General features: G+C 42.9%; 2 long non-coding RNA genes across 2 annotated transcripts in view; both read right to left on the bottom strand.

Annotated features, from left to right (window-relative positions):
• The window catches only part of LOC307227095, a 684,774-nt gene that overhangs the window by 99,729 nt on the left and 561,516 nt on the right, over positions 1-23,529 (bottom strand). The gene's annotated exons all lie outside the window — the stretch shown is intronic.
• Positions 377-23,529, bottom strand: LOC307227098. The gene is made up of 3 exons (XR_013843807.1): positions 23,378-23,529; positions 14,710-14,796; positions 377-583 (listed from the first exon to the last, which is right to left on the bottom strand). It is a non-coding gene; the product is annotated as an uncharacterized lncRNA (long non-coding RNA).

Genomic DNA, 23,529 nt, shown 5'->3' with positions numbered 1-23,529 from the left:
CTCCAGGCTTCAGGAAGCTATCCGCAAGCCTTGGGAGCCCTGCGGGAGTTCCCACGGGCTCACAAGGCTTGCGGGCAGCAGCCTGCCACCTGAAGCACAGGGAGCCCTCCATGCTTTATTCATTTCCCCCCCAAAAAACGAGGTGCGTCCTATAGGATGAAAAATACGGTAGTTGCTTGTGATGGTGATGTATTAGACACATGCATTCCCAGCTGTATCCATGGGAAACTACAATGTCTTGCTGGCTCTTTCTGTGTGACCTATTGGTTCTTCCTATACATCCCTTTCAACAATCTCCATCCATAGCATTTTAACACCTGGAAAGTTCTGGAAGCACCATTTCAAGTTCCACTTGATTTGACAGTTGATCCACTCACAGATTATTCTCAACAACAAGATAGATTACAATACAATGATGTCTGAGAATTGTCTTTTGAGAGATGAGTGGGAAGACTTGAGACCAGTGCAAGCAATATGTACTTACCAAACTGATAAATGCATCCCAGGCTGCTGATTCCCAGACCCTGTCCTCAAAGCTCTTCTGGGTTTTCCATCTCCTCCAAACCTTTCATGGCAGAATTGACTGGAATATAATCATTGTGGTCAAATTTTTCTCAGGCAAGATTCTTTTATCAGACAACCATACCCTGCCCTCCAGCCAAGACAGAGATTAGCAACATTTAAGACAGGTGAAATTAATAATGCCCCCCTTTTCATTCCTATGGCATCTCCTCAAATGCCTCTTCAAACTAATCCTCATAAAGAGAGAGCTCACTTGCCTTTCACTGAGAATGTGAAAGAGGGTTTTTGTTGTTGTTTTTTTATCCAAGAGGCAAGTTTGAAAGTAAAGCTATAAATCTCTAGAAATAATAATTTAAAATGGCAGGACTTCCTCAGTCATAATTGGTGGATTGAGCAACCAAAGAGCAAGAATATGAACCACCCCCTGCTAGTAATAACCTTTTCCTTACTCCTCCCTCGCCTCCTCTTTTTTTTTTTTTTTTAAAAAAAAATATTTTACCATTGCCTTTTTTAACAAGTATTTTTGTTTGTCACTTTCAGCCCCTTGCCAATTTACAAGTCATGCTGAAAACTTGCAATCAGCTGAGTGGTTAGATGTGAGAAGTTGGGTATATTCTCCCAAATGCTAGTTATAAATGGTTCCAAACCATTACCAGTGATAGATTGTATGCCTTTTGCTGTTGTATGCTTTGAGAGACCAGCGAATGTAGCATTTGAGATTTTAATTTCCCTGCTATTAAGGCTGGTTAGTGTTATATATGCTTGTGTTGTCAGTTGATGCACAATCATTTTTTATCACAAATTTATTGTAGGTTTAATCTCCAAGCATTTATATTTCATCACCCCTTTTCAGCTTTCCTTTTTATGACTGCATCCTGCTGGTTAATTGTGCCCTTAGATTGTCTGTACATCATTAAAATATGGCAATTAGGTGTGCTTAGTCTTGCTATATATGACTGTATTATACTCTCAGCTAAATTGCAGTGCCACCCACCTCTACAGGTGTTTAAAACAAGCATTAAAAGGAGAATACTAAAATGTGTATATGTAATCTACCAAATTTCTTCTCGGTGACCCACACACCTGCTCTGGAGCTTTGCGATATATAATCAAAAGAGTGCAGGTGCTGGCATGATGAACCGAACCTTTCCATTTAGTGTATTGCTGTTCTAATTCAGGAATGATGTACAGTGGCTGTGGTTGAAAAGATCTAATTATGGTGATTTCTTTGTGCTGTATTGAAGATTCGCCTTTTCATTATTTACACTCTTCTGTCTGGCTGTAATATTTCTGTCTGCCAATGACAATTACATTGCTCTTGACTGGAGCAGTTCAGCGGTGTGTGATATCTCTGAGAAGTCAGGCTGTATCACATGTCAGAAGCAAACACATTAATGTTTGAGTTGAGAAGTGCAAGTGATGTAACAAGATTAGATAGCACCAATATAAAAGACCAACTCTCAACCAACGAATAACCAAGAAACAGCTAGATGACAACTGTCAATTATTTATAGGTGCTGTCCAATGTTTTATTAATAGCTTGGAGTCTGTGCTTTCCTTGCGTCAAAACACGTGGTCTCTCTCCATCTCTCCCATGTTTACTGCTTGATTTAAAAGAAGCAGCCTTGTTTTAAAGATACTTTGATCTCAGTTGCCATTGAACAATCATTCAGAAGAGTGCGCCCGAATCAGCTAACATTTAATCCCTTTCAGAACAGTAAAACCCATTCAGCTAGGTAAGATTTGCTAGTTTTAGATAACTTCATTTATACCATCTTTTTCATTTCTTTTCCTTCTCAAGACTAGACAACAAGCGACAAACAACAATAAATAATAAGGATTTGGTGCTTTCAGTGATCTGTGTCACAATTTGCAATAGTTCGGCAGGTGGAATGGCTTGCAAAATAAGACAAATCCTTTGACAAATGACTGGATTTACATTCTGCCATCATAAGAATACAGACAGCATCAGCTTCTTGCCTTGCTCTTCCTAGGGCATGGAAGGAGGTGGGTCTTTCTATGGCTACCCACCTCATCTAATAAGTGGAACCCTGCACCAGCTGGTCCTAGGTATAGGTAAAGGGACCCCTGACCATTAGGTCCAGTCGCGAATGACTCTGGGGTTGCAGCGCTCATCTCTCTTTACTGGCCGAGGGAGCCTGCGTACAGCTTCCAGGTCATGTGGCCAGCATGACTAAGTCGCTTCTGGTGAACCAGAGCAGTGCACGGAAACGCCGTTTACCTTCCTGCCTTACCTATTTATTGACTTGCACTTGATGTGCTTTCGAACTGCTAGGTTGGCAGGAGCAGGGACTGAGCAACAGGAGCTCACCCTGTCATGGGAATTCGAACCGCCAACCTTCTGATCGGCAAGTCCTAGGCTCTGTGGTTTAACCCACAGCGCCACCCGTGTCCTAGGTTCTGCTTATTAGAAGAGGGGGGTGGGTCACAGCCAATCATGCTGCATTGTTGTCAGGACCCGAATCCTCTTTTATCATAGAATCAGAGAGTTGGAATGGAACTCTCAACTAAAGTATCCATGGCAGATGGTGAATCAACCTCTGCTTAAAACCCTCCAATGAAGGAGAGTCCCCCACCTCCTGAAGGAGTCCATTCGACTGTGAAATGACTTCCCTTGGTCTTGACACTATACTTCTGTTGCATTAGCTATTTTTGCTGCTGCATTACTCATGTTAAGCTTGTGGTCTGCTAAGATCCCTAGAACCTTTTCACACATACTACTAGTAAGCCTCCTGCCAGCCTAGCAGTTCGAAAGCACGTCAAGTGCAAGTAGATAAATAGGTACCACTCTGGCGGGAAGGTAAACGGCGTTTCCGTGCACTGCTCTGGTTCACCAGAAGTGACTTAGTCATGCTGGCCACATGACCTGGAAGCTGTACGCCGGCTCCCTCGGCCAGTAAAGTGAGATGAGCGCTGCAACCCCAGAGTCGTCTGCGACCTAATGGTGAGGAGTCCCTTTATGTTTACCTTTACTAGTAAGCCAGATGCCCTCCATCTTATATTAGTGCATCAGGTTCTTCTTGCCTAAGTGCAGAACCATACATTTGTCCTTATTGAAATTCAATTTGTGAGTTTGTGCCCAGTTCTCCAGTCTGTTAAGGTCATCTTGAATCCCAATTCTATCGTCTGCAGCATTAGCTACCCCTCCCAGTTTGGTGTCATCTGAAAATTTGATGTGCATCCCCTCAGTTCCTTTGTCCAAGTAATTTATAAAGACGTTGAACACAAATGGGGCCAGGACAGAACCCTGCAGCACCCCATTTGACGAGGAACCATTAATGAGTACTCTTTGGGTTCGGTCAGTCAACCAACCACAAATCCACATAACAGTTACCTTGTTCAATGCACATTTTACTGGCTTCCTTGCAAGAATATCATGGGGGACTTTGTCAAATGCCTTCCTGAAGGCAAGATACACTGGTGTTACCTGCAAGATTTTTGTGTTCTCTGCCTACCATACTGAAAGAAGGGCATTGTACCTTGCCTGGCAGAGGTGATTTGATAGATTTTTCTCCAACTTACTTATTCAGCCTGTGGAATCGTCACCTTAGAAATTCAAGAACACATATTTTCTTCAGAAAAAAATGTATTGGAGATGATTAAATTATAATAATAAACGGAATTGAACCACTGTAACTGTAGCTATCATGTATTCCTAATTTTTAAAGTAGTACGCAGTTTTTGGTTTGAAAATTAAAGACAGCTGCTTATATTTAATTAATGTAACCATGTTTATTTACAGAAAGAAATCCCACAAAATTCAGCTAGATGTTCAAGAGCAATTAACTTAATCTAAATACTTCAAATAATTATGGGAAAAACAAACAAATTACAAAACAAAACAAAAAACACATCGAGGGGGGATTCTTGAATATCTTTAGTGAATAAATGTAGCTTCCCACTTGAAATGTGAAGATTTAGACATTTTTCTAGCCATTTCTTTTATAAGTTGTACACAATTATTCAAACAACAACATACTATGCCCTTTTAAAATGTTGGTGGCTTTTTCTGGGAATAATAAATAATAATAAATTTTATTTATATCCCGCCCTCCCCAGCCGAAGCCGGGCTCAGGGTGGCAAACAATAATCAAATAATCAAACAATCAAATAGTCACACATTCAAAAATATTTCATTATAAAAATTAAGGAAGGAAGTTATTGAGGGGTTGTTTTTATTTTGATTATATATTTTGTGGTTTTATATTTTGATTTTGTTCTGTGAACCGCCCTGAGACCTCTGAGTATAGGGTGGTGTGTAAATTCAATTAGCAGCAGCAGCAGCAGCAACAACAACAACAACAACACATGATAAGACACCTCTCTAAAATATACTTTCTGCTAAGCACTAGGGACAGTGTTGTTAGGGAAGAGAGAATCTGTCTATTTTGGTTTTACTCAGTTTCACATTTTTAAAATCTTAAGGTCAGTTCTCCACATTTTCACATCAGTTTGTGATTTTTTTTAAGTCCTTAGGAAAACCCACCCGCATTCTAGTGCAAATTTCTCCTGATATACACGTTGATTTATGCAATGTGGACCAACACACACATTTTTGTAAATCAAGTTTCCTCAATATAAGGCATTTTGGTAGTTTATCACTTATATATACAGTACATTTTTTTATGCACACATCACAGTATACATTATTTGACTGTAGAACTGCATTGCAAAATCTAGAGAAGTGCAAATTTCTATGGAGGGCTGTGTTTCGGTTTGCACTGTTTTTTAAGTAGATTTGCCTTTAAATGCTACCTGAATCAATTTTTCCTCCCATCTCTAAGTGTTGCACCCCATCTTCACTGTCTGTAACCCCAGCCCTCCCCCCCCCAGTTTTAATAGGCCAGGCAGCAGCAATACCAGGATCAATGGCATAGCCAAGGGGTGGGTGACACTCAACGAAGCAGAGAATTACTGAGCAAAGCAGCTGTAGCCTCCATCTTTATGTTTCTAGGCCCAAAAGCAGCATATGTACGCCATGGCCTGAGGTATTCTGGAATAGAGGCTCCTGCAGAAGCTGAAGAAGAGTGGTTCTCCTTGTCAGAGTGCAGGGCTAATTTTTAAAAAGGACATTTTTTCCTGCATGCAAAGCTGGTAAAGGTAAAGGGACCCCTGACCATTAGGTCCAGTTGTGACCGACTCTGGGGTTGCTGTGCTCATCTCGCTTTATTGGCCGAGGGAGCCGGCGTACAGCTTCCAGGTCATGTGGCCAGCATGACTAAGCCACTTCTGGCGAACCAGAGCAGCACACGGAAACGCCGTTTACCTTCCCACCAAAGCGGTACCTATTTATCTACTTGCACTTTGACGTGCTTTCGAACTGCCAAGTTGGCAGGAGCAGGGAGCTCACCCCGTTGCGGGGATTCGAACCGCCAACCTTCTGATCAGCAAGTCCTAGGCTCTGTGGTTTAACCCACAGTGCCACCCGTGTCCCAAGATGCAAAGCTGGTACTCTACCACTGATTTACTTTTCTATTTTCCTTCCTGGTATTGAATGACATCTGACAGCTAACCTCTCCCTCTCCCACCTGTTGTACAAACCAGCAATTTCTGGATTGAATGTCTGTGTGAACAAGAAATCATTTCTGGGAAAATAGAATGATGAAAGTGAAATGGTCACTGCTTGGCCCCAGCTCAGCTCAGGAGCTGGAATGCTTTGACATATGCAGGTCAGAGTCACAGCATGTACCATCTGCCTGCCACTCCCATCAACATTATCCCAGCAAGTGTGATGAAATGGTTGCATCAGGCAGCAGACCAGGTACACAATGGCAGGATTCCTGCAAAACTTTGTGTACTCAGCCTAGGCATAGTTCTGGCTCCCAGAAGCTGTGTCATTGCTCCGTGCTGCTGGCATAAGTACTAAATAATTTTGTTAACTAACTTCTCTAATTAGGATTAGCATTAGTGACATGACCAATAAATAAATCAAGAAAGTGACTCGGTGATTCAAGAATAAATCATTCTGTGAAATCACCTTATCCTGACTTCGTTTCTCGAGACCTTTCCACCAATTTTGCAATGGGTTTACTTGGATGTAAGTGCCACTGTACTTATGGGGCTTATGTTTGATTAGATATGCAAGGACTGCACTCAATGTCCCCACCCCCAAAGAAAACACACCTGTGTGGGATGTTTTTTAAATTTTTGAATAAATAATTTGAAGGATTTTTTCAAGACATTGTTAAATATTTGTTTAAAATAATCAAAAATAGGGTTGCATAAAATGGAACTTTGGTTCTTTACATTTTGTACAAGCCTCCATCAGTCACTACTTTTCTTTTGTAAGGGTGATTAAGTGCCGTGCTTCTCAAATAAAATGAGCTGGCGCAGGAATGATCCACCCACTCTGTAAAAGTGTGGTTTTTCCCCTGTAGACATTCAACTGCTGTCCAAAATAGCAGCAGTCTCTCCAGTCAATGGCAAAGGAAGCAGCCAATTCCTCAAAATTCAAAAGGCACTGTAGAACAGGACTTTCTTTGAGAAGCAAAATGGTGGCCACCCCAGTTCTTTGGGTCCTAAAATCATTTTACCTTACCAAAGATAAATATTTCTGAAATGAAACAGCTAATTTCAAGTTGACTGGAACGCCTGAGAAATGACCCTTGTCAAGTTTGTCCAGTCCTTATTAGGATATCTATGGTTTGAGAGGATATACCGCTATCCTAATTAAATTACTTTATTCTGTTTTATGAAGGCTGAAAGAACATGATTCCTTTTTTAAAAACAGCATGGATCTCTTTCCAATGCTTCATACAACAATGAAAGCCCATCCATTTTCAGATTGCACCATGTTTACTTCAATAAGGAAGAAAGAAAAGAAAGAAAGGAAAATATGTGCCACATATTAATAAGGCAATATTCTTTAGAACTCTTTGTTCCTACACAACCTTTTTCTGATGCAGTCTGCATCCCATTGAGGACAATAGCATAAGTCCCATGCATTTCAATTGACCTGTATTGCACCTTTTGTGTTTGGTACCTGTGAGAAACACATATGCACTTAATCGTATGCTTTTTAAAATTGTGGTTTATATGGAAAGTGGACAGTATTGGCAGTTTAGAAGTGGCCGGTGACCATTACACTAAATGGCATTAATGATTCTGGCATGATAAGCTAGGAAAGCAAAATAAATATACTTAATGCAGACTGAATCTCTGTGACTCTAATTGCCAAAGCATGGTGAGTCCTTTCAAATAATAAGTCCTTAAATAATGAATTGATATGGAAGAGAATAATGACACCCAGGTGTGAAACCTTAACCTGAGAGCTGAGCCACATTCTCAATGACATAATTGCCACTATTACCATTTTCAAGGTTTTGAGTCGCGGAAATTGGACTGAAAAGTAAGAAAGAAAATACTCAGATATAGAAGTGAATGTTAAAGCAGGCGTATAGAACAAAGTCCAGACAATCTACTTGTTCATGGAAACCTTTAAAGGCATTTTAGCAAATCTGTACAAATTGAAATAGATTGCAAGTTCTGATTCCCCCCCCCCCCCAGCTCTTACAAAAGCAAGTGGCAGGAACACCCATAAGTAGAATCAAAGGCAGATTCCTGCTGCCATGCCCTTTAAGTAAGCTCAGGTTGGGGTAGAAATGTTGTGTAAAAAGGAATGAAATAACATTTTGGGGTTATAGGTGTTTTTTAATAAAATGCTTCCTTTACTGATTTTTTATATTTTTTTAAATAGAAATTACAAATAAAACAAACAAAACATATTTTAGTACTGCTGACCACTGATGAATTCTGAGAGGGCAGAAGCTTCAAGGCACTTGGGCCAAGCAGGGCCTATAAACCCTGCTGCCATAGCATTGCAAAACAGCCAAAATTACATTATGTTGGGCCTTTTATAAGTGTTCATTACTGGTGGCTCATTTCATTGTCTTAAGCTGTATTTCTAATCACTTTGACCATGGCTTGTCAAAGCATTGTGCTGCCTGGATTGGTCCAGAAACCCCCTCCTTCCTCCTCTCCCTCCTTCCTCTGTCAGCATGGTGTAGTGGTTAGGAGCAATAGACTCGTAATCTGGTGAACTGGGTTCGCGTCTCCGCTCCTCCACATGCATCTACTGGGTGACCTTGGGCTAGTCACACTTCTCTGAAGTCTCTCAGCCTCACTCACCTCAAAGAGTGTTTGTTGTGGGGGAGGAAGGGAAAGGAGATGGTTAGCCATTTTGAGATTCCTTAAGGGGAGTGAAAGACAGGGTATCAAGTCCAAATTCCTCCTCCTCCTCCTCTTCTTCTTCGACCCTTCCTCCTCCTTCTCCTCCTGCTGCTTTCTTCACCCCCAGGCTCTCTCACTTCTTGCTCCACATTCCTCCATTCTGCAGGCTAGCTGGTCATTGGCCAAGCAACAATGTTGTGGGCACTCTCAGCTTCACACTGGCACCGTGGTGAGTGAGGTCACCTAGAGATTGCCTGTGCCACTCTGCACAGCACAACTTTCCCTCAGACTTCAAGGGAATTTTGAACTGTATTTTATTTTAAAGTCAATTGACCACAGCACATGCACTTTCTGGACAACATCGCTCACAATGAGAAAGGGCCCCTCTTCAGAGGGAAGCTGGACATGCCCACACTGCTGCCACAATCAGGCAAATGGGAGCCATGAGCGGCGTTGGGTGGGCAACAGTGCTTTGCCAGCCCTGCGGGCAGCATATGTAAGGGTAGCACACAATCTGGTAAAAGGTAAAGGACCCCTAGACGGTTAAGTCCAGTCAAAGGCAACTGTGGGGTTGCAGCACTCATCTCGCTTTCAGGCCGAGGAAGCCAGCATTTGTCCATAGACAGCTTTTCGGGTCATGTGGCCAGCAGGACTAAACCGCTTCTGGCACAATGGGACACCATGACAGAAGCCAGAGCGCATGGAAACACCGCTTACCATATTTTTTGCTCCATAAGACGTACCTAGTTTTTAGAGGAGGAAAACAAGGGGAAAAAAATCTGAACGAAACAGTGGATGTATGATTTTTGTGGTTCATGCTGTGGCCACAGACATGGTATGTGATTTGACCGTGAGTTTGGGGTAGCCCAATGCAAAAATCCTGAGGATCCATGTGGATACTTGCTTTGTAACCACTTTTTTGTGCCACTGCAGTTCCACGAAACAGTGGGTGCGTGATTTTTTGGTGCAGGCTGTAGCCATGGACATGCTATGTGACCTGATGGTGTATTTGGGGTAACCCAGTGCAAAAATCCTGAGGATCCATGTGCTTTTACCTCCCTGCTCCCAGGCAGCCTCCTTTATCGCTGGAGTCCCTTATCTCCCCTCCTGATCGCTTGCTGATAAGCTGCTCAGCGGCTTTGTTTCAACACCCCCTTCTCTCTTTCAAAAAAAGAGAGCACGACCTGCTTTTTGCCCATGGGCAATTCGGCTCCAGGGACCACGCATTTGCTCCATAAGACGCACAGACATTTCCCCTTACTTTTTAGGAGGAAAAAGGTGCGTCTTATGGAGTGAAAAATGCGGTACCTTCCCGTCACTGTGGTACCTATTTATCTACTTACACTAGCGTGGTTTCGAACTGCTAGGTTGGCAGGAGCTGGGACAGAGCAACAGGAGCTCACCCCATTACAGGGATTCGAACAGCTGAACCTCTGATTGGCAAGCCCAAGAGGCTCAGTGGTTTAGACCACAGTGCCACCCGCGTCCCTACACAATCTGGTGCACCTCCCTAGTCCCCACCTAAGTGGTGTGGTTCATCATGGCCCATGATAGGGTCGGTCCTACTTTAAATGGTAACCCTCAAATCGGTCACACTGGAGCACTCTAGCTGAAGTAAAATTAAAATTAAAAATGAACACTCTGTGAACAGCCATGCGAAACTGCTTTTATGGGCACAGTGTTAACTGAGTGTGTTCCATTAATCAACATGAGGCCAATGTCTGTTAGCAGCCCAAGCCACCTTTGATAACTACATTTAAAATGTCTGTACCCTATTCCAATGCATGCTAAGAGAAAGCACTATTCCAGAAACAAGTGTTGGCACAGTTATAGTGCTTATTGGGTTTTGTTGTTGTTACTAGAATGGTATCTTTTGCTGCAGGCTGAGTTTGCCTTCTTGTGCTTTTTTCTGATTCCAGAGTGAAATCTGGAGGTGGGGCCAGCAGTTTTGCTCTACATACTTATTTTAAAAGCAGCTCCTGTGGCATGCGGTTATTATAATCTTGGGGTCTCCGTAGTTAAGCTTTTATTTGTGTGGGTGAACAGAAAATGATTGGCATACTTAGAAAATTAGCTTTCAGTTTTATTTACATTTTATTTTAATATGCACGCGCGCGCACACACACACGTCTCCACCATCAAATAAAGCTCTAGATTCCCTCTGATACATAATTCTGGTCATATGTTTGTTTGGTTCACCTCTTGACACTTGACACTGAATGATGACCCACAAGGAGTCAGTTTGAAATAATGTGCTATAATGTGATAAAGATATATGTTTAATATCCATAAAATGATTTGGTTAGATTGCATTGTATTTAAAATGCTATACAGATATGTTTGCATTAGGCAAGAGAGGTTTGTCTCTAGCAATCGTGGCAAATAAATGCTGGGTGCTTCCATTTGAGGGTTTCGACTAATTGATGACTCATCCCAGAAACCCAAGCAGGAACTCAGAATCTTTGACAGTCCTTGAAGCTCCATATGTTTCCATAGGAAATCGGGGCGTTTTTTGTAAGAAAAAGCAAAGCTCAACAACTTTGGGGTGTCCTGGTATTTACTTTTTGAAATATGGGAACCCTATTGCTGTCTGAGAGAAATGTCTTACTTTGTATTTTGTGATTCAGTGTTAAGTGTCCAGAAGGGAGCCAAACAAACATTCTGTAGTGTTTATTTGTAACTATTTTTAGACTGTTTTGCAGTAAAGCTTTGAAACTCATTCTTGTGGTGGAGAGCAAATTCATTTCTACTCTACACAAGGTCCAGATCATGCAGTTCATTTGCAGAAACTCTAATAATATAATAGAATCATAGAATTGTGGAGTTGCAAGGCACCCCGAGGGTCATCTAGTCCAGCCCCTTGCAATGCAGGAATCTCAGCGAAATTTCATCTGAAAAGAGCACAAAATCATACCTTCTTCTTCAATTAGAATGCCGTTTCTGTGTATGATGGGAAATCATTTGCAGGATTGATTTGTGATATGCATGTGTGATAATAGCACAGTAGCACCAGGTTCATAGGACCGTGGAAGCCTAAAGGGTAATCATGCTTTGTAATTGGTTATCTAATGTTTACCTTGAAATAGCTCCAGCTGAGATCGATCAAGCTTACTCTTGTGTAAGTGAGCAAAGTCAGTCTGTCAATTAATCTTTACTGTTTCAACCATGGGTCACAATGGAGAACAAATAATTAAAGGAGTGGTAATAGATTTTTTTGCTTTGGGGTACTGTGCTGCTTTTATTGTAATTATCTATATGCTTTTAATAGATAGATGTGTACTTTTAATTTAATCAATATTTAATTGTTTAATTTAATTTGTTTTTAATTATTGGAATTTTTTCTATATTTTTATCTGTCACATATTTTTATATATATCACATATTTTTATCTGTAAGCTGCCTTGAGTTACTGTCAGGGGGAAAAGTGGCGTATAAACAACAACAGCAGCAGCAAAGTAATATATATACACAATAACAATAAAATCAAAATGAATCATCATACAACTGAAAAGGTTTAAAACTGGCTTGAACTTTTGAAGCTGCCACTGCCAACAGGACTCTCTTATTATGAGAAGCCAGCAGGAAATAAAGGGCACCTCACATGAGTTGGATCAGGGCCAGCTTTGACATCTCCTGTATGTTTGCGATTTGCCATTTAGGTTCCACTTCCACATTCTCATAACAAAGGGTAAAATCCAGCACTGGAATAAGCACTTTGGTGGAAGGGATTCCCCCTCCACTCTGCAGCCCTTCTGGAGCAAATTTGGGTGGGTTGTACAGGAGCTGCAGAGGAGAGAAGGGTAAGTGGGCTCATGCATCTCTGGATGTTGCCCAGAGGCAATGATGGCTCTCATTCCTGCTAAGAACAACATGGCCACCAGCTAAATAGTGCTTTATGGGTTGGTAACAATTGTCTCATGGTGTAGAGGAAGAATCACCAATTTGATGCCCTTGAGATGTTGAGGGATCCATCAGTCCCAGCCAGCAGGCCAAAGGGTGAGGGGTTAAGGGAGTTGTAGTTCAACAATATCTGGAGGGCCACTGGTTTCCTCGATTTAACATCAGTTAAAGTTTCTTTTTCAGCTCAATCCATTCCTTTAGGTAATTTTACAGATGTTTAAGTGAAATGCAGAATGTCTCATTACAGTTTACTTCCTTTGATTCTAAATTTATTTCTCTTAAACAGCTGTAGTCTCTTTCCCATATTACTATTAAAAAAACCTCCTATTAACTGAAGAGGTCTACAGTTGCTCTATAAAATGACCAATACCTCTTCTTTTTTTAAAGTCATGTTGTCATTACCTTGGTTCCATTTAACAACTCCAGCTGATTATGTATTGCAGACATATTAAGGGACTTGGAGGGACACAAGAGCCTATTTTCAATGTTGAATTGTTCTCAAGTAGTAGAATGCTGGGCACTCAGTACTACTCTTAAGCACCTTTTGCCACCTCAGTTACAAGCCCCTCTTCAAAGCAATTTATACATACAGCTAGGCTGTTTGAAGACACATTGCTTGAGGGAATAATAGTGTGATCTATAGCTGTCCACTCAGAAGAAAGTCCCACTGACTTCCATGGGGTGTAGGACTGTATAGATTTGCTGCCTTGGGAATTTTCTCTAGCTTTATTGTATTTGTTATTTAGGGCACCCTAAATAACTCAGAAATAAAATTGTGGAAGCCAGTGTGTGTACCCAGCTCACCGAGTAACTTTGGGCAAATCATTGTCTCTCATCCTAGCCTACTTCTGAAGATGGCTGTGATGGTAAAATGTAAAGATTGAGAACCTTGCAGTCCTTGGAGGAAATGCGGGGTAAAAAATGATGCTGCTAATTAACTTACTGGCACAGGGGTACCAAAACTTTTTTCAAAGAGGGCCAGATTTGATGAAGTGAACATGTGTGAGGGCCGACCAAAGTTGCTGATCTTTTTTATGGATTGAAGTTGTTGACCTTTTTTTTAGGATTCTACCCCAGGAAGGAACTGCCTGAAGGGGCTGGATTAAACTGACTGACGGGCCAGATTAGGCCCCCAAAATGGACTTTGGACATGCCTGAACTAGCAGAAACTGCTAGATTGGCTATACAGTACTTGCACAGCTCCTAATGGGAAACTGCTAGCATAAGGACACAAGAAAAGCCCCGCTGGTTGAGATCAAGGGCCTATCTAGTCCAACATTGCGATTTCACAGTGGCCAAACAAGATGCCTATGGGAAGCAACAACAAGCAACAACAACTACTCTGCTCATGTTCACAGCTATATCCTTTATGACTAGTAGTTTATCTTCCATGAATTGGTCTAATCTCATTCTTAAACCATCCGAAGTGGAGACCATCACTTCTCCTTGTGGTGGAGAATTCCATAATTTAGCTATGCACTGCACAGAGAGGTTCTTCTTCTCACCTGTCCGAAATCTCCCACCATTCCATTTCATTGGATGACTCCAGGTTCTAGGATTATGAGAGAAAGGGAGAAAAACTTCCCCATCTCTTCTTCACACTAAACTTAATTGTATTCACTCCTGTCATGTTCCCCTTTACCATTTTTCTAAACTATAAAGCCCAAAACAATGTAACTTTTCCTCATAGAGGAGTTGGTCTAGCTCTTTGGCAAATTTGTTTGCCCTTTTCTACACCATTTCAGCTCTATAATAGCCTCTTTTTTGAAGTGTGGTGACCAGAACAGTACAAATTGTCCCAAAATGTGGTCACGCCATAAATCTGTGCAATAAGCCCACAATTTGTGTGCATTTAAATTGTGCGCACTCAGCAAAAATTAAAAAGAAAGGAGCAGTGGCGTAGCATGGGTTGTCAGCACCCGGGGCAAAGCAAGTAATTTGTGCCCCCTAACCCGTGGATTTGCGCCCCCTAACCCTAACCCCCAGATGTTGCGCCCGGTGTGGCCGGCCCCCCTGCACCCCCCACGCTACGCCACTGGAAAGGAGGCAGAAAGTGGGTGGGCATCTGGGAGAAAATATTTTGGCAATCCTACTCACCATTGCACCTAATGTGTTTTGTCTATATGCAATTTTGGCTTTAGGCATGATCCCGAGAACGTAACAACCACATAAGTTGAGGACTTCCTGTGTAATGAATAATGATCCAAAACACAAATTCAGTTGTATGCATGCAGTGTATCAAATACAAGGTTTGAATTATGTTTAAAAACGAACCACATGTGTTCACATACACACACAAAGGGAGTGTGTATGTGGAAGTACATAGTTTGTCCCCAATTTTTTTTCTCAGGGTACAGGGTAACTACAGCAATCTTATGCACAATTACTTTCAGAGAGGTTTTACTTGAAGCCAACAAGACTGGCTTGTGCACAACTATGTCAAAATTAGAACAATTTTATCTTGTGCCAGACATCACACTCGGGTGCCAGTATAGACAGCTTTCGTGCTAGCATCAGTTTGTTCCTGGAAGAGTTCATGCACTGGCATGAAAACACTGTGTTCTGGGTCCCACAATGCTCTCTTGGCTGTGATGGGGGCAAGTCATTATGTAGAGGCCATAATATCTAATGAAGGGTAGATTTCCTGCAGCGAAAGCTGAATTTAGTGATTTCATATGTTCTAATATTTACAAGATTTGAAAGAAATGTGGCTTTAGGAAGGGAACAAGGATGTAGAAAATCCTGGTTTTATTTATTATATTAGCTGAGAGTGGACTTTAGGTAACACCCTACCAGAAATATTTGCATTTGTGTCCCTCAGTTGGATTCAATGCAGGCCAAAGGCTGTTATATGTTGACAGTCAGTATGAAAGGATGTTGATTTTGACTTAACTAAAAGGAAAAAAATCCCCAGCCAATTAATGGCCTAGGAACTAGTGGAAACATGACAGGAAGTTTTCAGTAGAGAAGGCTAGAAAGTGTACGTGAGGAAGTGTTAATTAACCTCAGTCTTAACTTGTTCTCTCTGAAAAAGTGGAGAAAACATACAAGAATATTTACCTAGCAAGGACTCAAGATTGCTATTTGCTGGACATTTCCTAATTATTATTGCATTTTGATTTCCTTTGTATGAACTTTCCACTTGAGCCATATGAAAATATTGAATAGAATTGTAGTAGAGTCACTGGACAACAACTGGGGGGGGGGCGGATCTATATTGCCCTCATCTCCTGCTTCTGAACTTCTCATGTGGATCTGGTAGGTGCCTGTTGGAAATGGACTAGGTGGGCTTTGGTCTGATCAAGGGAGGTTCCTCTTATTTTCTTATGTTACACTGCAATCTGAATCAGTATGAAATTGAAGTTGTGAGTGTTGGGCATCTGAGTATGTATGTCATCACCAGCGGCGTAGCGTGGGTTGTCAGCACCCGGGGCAAGGCAAGTAATTTGCGCCCCTAACCCCTAACCTGCCGCCGCTGCCAGCTTCTTCTTGCTGCTGCCTGGGCTGGGGTATTTATGGTAAGGTAGCCACGGCGGCGGTGGCGGGTCCGTGTCAGGTGATCTGAGGCGAGTTGCCGCTGGCGCTGCCGCCCAAACGATGCCGCTTGCCCAGAGGAGGAGGAGGGCAGAGAGGCGAGGAAAATGCAACATGGCCCAGCAGCTGCAGCAGCAGTGGCGGGGCTGTGAGGAGGGGCTGCCTGGCGCGCCCTCCGCAGCCCTGACACGCGAGGACCGCAGCGAGTGCTGAGAGCCGCTGCCTGCCGGATGCCTTCAGCCCGGACGTGCGCACAGCTCGTCGGTTCTGCGAGACATGGGGCTCTGCTACAGCCTGCACCCGAGGCTCTTCGGCAACTCCGGAGGCGGCAAGCACGCCCCCCCAGATGTTGCGCCCGGTGCAGCCGGCCCCCCTGCACCCTCCACGCTACGCCACTGGTCATCACCACTGATCACATTGTACAGTATATTATCAGGGTTTGTTTTCATTTTTTTAATGCAGTGCCATCTTAGGATACTATGTGCATGATACAACAAAACAACTCTGCAAACAATTCTCTTGGCTGCAAGTAAAATTTGTCTTTTTAAGGCAACATGGGCCACAAAACCAAAACGCACCTGGAGTTGTAGTCAGTGAACTTTTACCCAGAGTAGACCAATTGAAATTAATGGGCATCATTAACTCAAGTCCATTAATTGCATTGGATATTCTCTGAGTAAAAGTCACTGGTCTGAGAAGTCTTTTGTAAGAGATTAACAATCAGTTCCTAAGTATATTCAATCAGAAGTGAGTTCCTTTGCTTCTTGAGGAACTCACTTTCATATACCTTAGAGTGATTGCCTTGGATATGATCCAGATATAGGCATCTAAAGAACACTCTAGGCATGATTAGGAATTCAAAAGAGTGAATGTGGATGATCACACTGGAGGTGGAAATCAGCGTTGTACAAAAGCCTTCATTCCATTAGTGTAAGCATTTCTGCTTTGCCTGTTCTGCTGGCTCTCCCAACCAGATTTACACAGTGGGAGGAGAGGAGGGGAAGTCCCATTACACTAGCAGGACTTGTCGCACTGGTTTCTGCTAGCACAACTTATTTGAATCAGGCCCCAGATGCTTTCCATATGGATGTACACCACCTGTAACTCTGCACCTGATCTGCATTTGCTGGAGAAAGGTGTCAGTCTCTTAGCGGCATCTTTCTTGAGTGATCACACTGATTATGTTTCTTTGAACATCTGTTGGAGTATGAAATTTTATTCCATCTTCAATCACATGTACCCATATGATGTCTAGAGGGCATGAATAAAGGCTTGAAAAGAGACGTAAATATCTTGAAAGTGCTGAAGCAATGTGACCAGGAAGACACGGCCAGGCCAGAAGCAATTTTTTGGGGTATTTGGTTTTGCTGATTAATTTTAACAGGATGGCCCTTTCTGCTCTATTTTATACAATTAATCGTTCTCTGCTATTTCTCTTGAGAAATTCCAAATTATCATGGGTTATATTTTGGCAAACAAGCAAAAAGGAGAGGTCATGTATGGTGAGCTGTCATAAGTTAAGGTCAAGGTAAAGGACCCCTGGACAGTTAAGTCCAGTCAAAGGTGACTATGGGGTTGCGGCGCTCATCTAGCTTTCCGGTCAAGGGAGCCGGTGTTTGTCCACAGACAGCTTTCCGGCTCATGGGGCCAGCAGGACTAAACCGCTTCTGATGCAATGAAGCCAGAAGCTGTCATACAGAACTGTGTTTCAGCACAATGGGTCACATGTTATGCAGGCCTGGCTTATCTAAAGAAAAGTATCGTTATGGATGGGTAAAAGAAACAGACTGTGCAGAGGCTTTTTACTGTTTGAATTAGGTCTCTTAAAAAGCCACAGTATATGGTTTGTGAGGTCTGCTGTAAAGCTCAAATACCTGAGCTGGTAATCTAATTATCTGCTGTGTTCCTGAGCCATGAGATTCTCAAGGGAGAAAGATACTGGGATTGTGGGGGTGGGGGTGGTGGGGGATGAGAAAACAACATAAAGCCAGCCAATTAAACAGAATTTATAAACACTTTTATGAGGTTGCTTACTTGAATAGTAGTAGAGGAACAAAAAGCTGGTGGTGTGGCTGAAATGCAAAGTTCTCTCCTGCCCTGTGACTTTGTTTTGCCCCTCACTGCTAAGAACTGTGGTACACATGTGGGTCCAATCAGATTCTGCTCTTACCATTACTCCTGAAGGCAGGAAAATTTTTGAAGACTGAAATTCATTATCTCTTCATAATGTGTGTGAGAGAGACAAGAAGACCTTATGGAATCCATGAATTATCTCTAGCGTAAGTACAAATAGAATTAGTCCCCAAGGATAAATGATTTGGCAAGGCATGGCTATCATTTCATTAAAGGCCATATTGCATTCCCACACAGCAAGAATAGGTCTATTAACTTCAAACGCAGAGGACCACATGGATTAAATTAGGCCACTCTTCATGCTACAGTTTCAGATTTCATAAAGTGCAGCTTGTGGTTATATCATGTGTTTTTGATCTTAAAAGGACTGGTTGATGACTTCCCAAACACTTCAGTATTGTACTACTAGGAGCCTTTGCCAGAGTTCAACCACAGCACTTTCAAGCCTCTTGTTAATGAGACACATTTCAGTCCTGGAGCCCTCTCCACATTTTACTTTCCAATAAACAAATATTTGTGGAGTGTTTGTGGGTGGTTTAACTGTGTCAGTGCCTTACCATTACTAGCATCCTGCAAAAGGGGGGAAGCAACTGTGTGGGTTCTGGCTTTTAAAATGGAAGTAATAGTAGTCACTTATGGGGTGGGGCGGTGGCAGCGGTCTGGGTTTTAATAGAATGGCACTACAGAAGCGGACGCAGGAACAAATAGTAGGCAGTAGAAGCTAGCAAGCTGGATTCAAAGGAAGGACCAGTTTGATCTGTCCCAGACATATAATTGGTTTCTGTTGGTTTCCTTTCCCTTTCTTCTGTGCAACAATGAGTGGTGGAAACTGTGGGTGGTATGGAAGGAACGCTGTTTAATCCTTCCATAGATTCTTCAGCATCATTTATAACACAATCCTCATAGTGTGTCATAGCTCTAGCAAATGAATGGCCAACTGTACAAAGAATGCCTTTGTCGCATAACATGGCATGTTAGCACTCCCAGGTTTTAAGTCACATTAAAAGGGCCCCTCCCCTCCCAACTGACTGTCAAAACTTCCTTTTAGCCTGGAATGTGTCACTTGTGAATGTCATTCATGCAAGTGAGAAAGTAGAAGAGGGGAATCTTTTTAAATCAAATGGGCATTCTAATCAATGTAAATTTCCAGAAGTGGAGGAATAATTGAGATAGCACTTCTATAAAAGTAGTCAAAAACAACCGGAATATCCAACTTGTTGCTCTGAATTAATTGTGTTTTCAAACAGAAGCATGTTAGCTCAACTCTTTAACTGAACAAATCATGTAGTTCAAGAAGCCAAAGGTACTACTCTTAATGTATGGAATAAGTTAGGCATATCCTAGTGATACTGCCTCACCTCAAAAAGGATTTTGAAGAGCTGGGAAAGATTCAGAAAAGGGCCACCAAAATGATAGAGGAGATGAAGTGACTCCCATATGAAGAAAGGTCACAGCTTTTGAGACTTTTTAGTTTAGAGAAAAGGCAAGTAAGAGACAGCACGAGAGAAGCTTATAAAATTATGTGTGGCATGAAAAAAGTGAATAGAGAACTCATGGGCATCTAATGTTGGAAGAAATTGAAGAAAGAACTTCTTCACACAGCACATAGTTAAACTATGAACTCGCTCCCACAGGATCCAGGGATGGTCACCAACTCAGATGGCTTTCAAAAGATGCTTGGGCAAAGTTAGGGAGGAAAAGGCAATCAACATCTGCTAGCCATGATGACTCAGCTCTGCCTCCCCAGCTGGAAGCAGTCATGCTTATGAAAACCAGTTGCTCGAGCCCACTGCAGGGGGAACTATTCTTGACCTTGAATCCTGCCTGAGGGTCTTCCACAGGCATCTGGTTGGCAATTGTGAGAAGAGGATGGAGGAGTAAATTGGACCATTAGCCTGATCCAGAAAGCTATATTGGTTATAAAGGTAAAGGTACCCCTGCCCGTACGGGCCAGTCGTGTCCGACTCTAGGGTTGCGCGCCCATCTCGCTTAAGAGGCCGGGGGCCAGCACTGTCGACACTTCCGGGTCACGTGGCCAGCGTGACGAAGCTGCTCTGGCGAGCCAGCACCAGCACAGCACACGGAAATGCCGTTTACCTTCCCGCTATAAAGCGGTACCTATTTATCTACTTGCACTTAGAGGTGCTTTCGAACTGCTAGGTGGGCAGGAGCTGGGACCGAAAGACGGGAGCTCACCCCGCCGCTGGGATTCAAGCAGCTGACCATGCGATCGGCAAGCCCTAGGCGCTGAGGTTTTACCCACAGCGCCACCCGCGTCCCATATTGGTTATACATCTCTGCAATTAAAACCATGGCTCACATTGTTGCTTATATTCTTGAGGGTTCATCAGTATCAAATGTATTAAAGTAAAGGTAAAGGGACCCCTGACCATTAGGTCCATTCGTGGCCGACTCGGGTTGTGGCGCTCATCTCGCTTTATTGGCAGAGGGAGCTGGCGTACAGCTTCCGGGTCATGTGGCCAGCATGACTAAGCCACTTCTGGCAAACCAGAGCAGCGCACAGAAACGCCGTTTACCTTCTCATCACAGCAGTACCTATTTATCTACTTGCACTTTGACATACTTTCAAACTGCTAGGTTGGCAGGAGCTGGGACCGAGCAATGGGAGCTCACCCTGCTGCAGGGATTCGAACCGCCGACCTTCTGATCGGCAAGTCCTACGCTCTGTGAATTAACCCACAGTGCCACCCGTGTCCCATCAAATGTGTCCCCTATAAACTGTGTTCATGTCTGCATGCTGTATGTTTCAAATACTTAATTGAAGAAAAAAGGTCATTTTGCTATTATAGTTTTAAGTGCTGGGTTGAGGTTGGGCCACATGGTACATTTTGCAGACCGATGCTGTTTCTGACTTCGCATACCCTGGTCCATGCATTGAGTAACTGAGTAATGTGCAGCTCTAATTCTCTTGTCTAGCTCCATAAGAGGTGACAAAAGGTGTTACCATTTGATCACATCGCATTTAACCCTGTAAACACAGAACATTTCCCTGAGTCTCCAAAAATCAGATGTGGAAACTGGCTCTGAGAGCTGAGAAGAATGCACACTTGCTCAGGAGCTTTGCATCCGCTTTGAGCCTCTTGATTTTCTTTTTTATAGAAATCTATTTCATCACTGTGTAGTGAGGCTGGCTTAGCCACCGTGCTTTTCTCAGTGTCCTTTCAGATTTTCTTTGCTTTCTCACTGCATCATTAAAGAGTCAATTAGCAACCGGATTAATAGACTAGACATCCTAAGAAAAGGCTTCAGCAGGGTTGCAGTCTTATGAATAAAGGATCATTTACCCAGCTGAATGCTGACAGACATTCACTGACCTTGAGGTGTAGATTGAAGATAAGCAGTAAAATAATTAATTTGGCTCTACTAAAACCAGGGGAAAAAATTAATCCCTGAAAGGAAAGCTTAAGTGCTTGAGTAATAAAAGGCAAGTGCCTTCAAAAGATCTGATTTAATTGCAAGACCCTTTTGCATCCTCTAACAGCGTGTTCCTTATTTTGCCAGTGTCCAGTTGGCAGCTCTAGAGTTCTTCCACCTTTGTTGGCTCATGTTAGTTCCAACATACAGCTAGCCTATTGCCGTGTAAATGAAAATACGCTCTTCCCTTTAACTCTGCTTTGTAATTGCTGTGGTGGATCAGACCAGCATCTTTCCCACAGTAGCCAAAAAGATGCATACAGGAAGTCAACAATCAGGGTATGACAAAATAGAACGTAAGATGATTGTGCTGGACCAGGTCAATGGCCCATTTACTCTATGGTTACCAGACGTCCCCTTTTCCCCGGGACAGTCCCCAGATTTACAAATCTGTCCCCAGAATGTCCCTGGAATGTCCCCGGATTTCATTTAATGTCCCCGGATGTATATTTTAAGTGCTGTAGATTTATTAGTAGGGAATGAATGTTGTGTGATTGGTTCAACGGCACAAGACACATCATATGGGGACTACTGGTGAGGCAAAATGGCGGATGCCACGGCAGCAAGCAGCTCCTGAAGCCCGCCAGAGCCAACTGTGCTACCGGGCTGGCTCTGGGCTGCTGAGACTGCTGCTGCTGCCGCCACTGCCAAGGGGGAACTGGGGACACCCACCGTGTCAACTTTGGGGACCACTGACCCCCCTGTGACCCAAATCGAGCTGGGAGCAAGAGCACCCGGCCACCCAGCTGACTGCCCAGTGGCGCTCCGGGGCCGACGCAGGGAGGAGGAGAGGAGAAGGAAGAGAGAGAAAGAGGAAGGAGAAAAAAGAGGGGAGCCCTGACCTTGCCGTGCCATATGAATACGAGAGGGAGAAGAGCACTGGAAGGGCAAGGACACATGGCTGAGCCCAGGCCTGATCCGAGCCTACTCCATGGCAGCCAGAGCTCCAAGAGAGCAGGTTGGGGCCCAGAGGAAGGCCACGCAACAGAGGAGACCACAAAAGAGAAGACATTACCGGTACTTCTTAATTTTTTTTAAAAAGAACTTTTCTTTTCTCTTTTCAAAAACAAAAAGAAGTGTCCCTGGATTCTTTTTTAAAAATCTGGTGACCTTAATTTAGTCCAGCATCTTGTTCTCTCAGCGGCCTGTGGGAAGTCTATAAGAAGTACTGGAGTGCAAAAGCACTTTCCCCTCCTGCAGATTCCAGAAACTGGTATTCAGAAACATTTCTGCCTACAGTGATGGGAGGCAGACCTTAGCTTTCATGGCTGATAGCCACTGTTAGCCTTCTCCTCCCTGCACAGTATTTGTCTAATCCTCTTTTAAAGCCATCCAGGATTGTGGCCACCACTGCTTTCTCGTGTGAGGGAGTTCCATAGTTTAACTATGCACTGCGTAAAGAAGTAGTTTCTTTTCTCTGCCCTGAATCTTCCAACATTCAGTTTTGCTGGATGTAAGATCCTTGGTCAACCTCTTTCAGCCTGTGGTTCAGATGCACTCACTCACACTTTGTTTTCCCATGGTGCCTGTGCAAAAGTCAAATTCAGTCAAATTAAAATGTTTCATTCTCAAGTTGCATGATTTTGCATGGGCTCCTGCAAAATAAGCATCAAAGTAAAGTTTATGTTGATAGGCTGCACAAAATCAAATAATTGGGACTTACCAGCAACATGGAAACATTGATCCCAGTCATAGATCCTTGTGGGTCTTGATGATTTTAAAATGGATTGACAACAAAACAATTAAAAAATCTGAGAGTACACCTGTGTACACAAATTTGATCATGGTTTTTGAAGGGATCTGCTAACTGAACAG

This window comes from Podarcis cretensis, assembly GCF_951804945.1.
Source record: "Podarcis cretensis genome assembly, chromosome: 11".
Lineage (NCBI taxonomy): Eukaryota > Metazoa > Chordata > Lepidosauria > Squamata > Lacertidae > Podarcis > Podarcis cretensis.
Note: the sequence above shows the minus strand (reverse complement) of the source record. Positions and strands in the feature narration are given on the sequence as shown.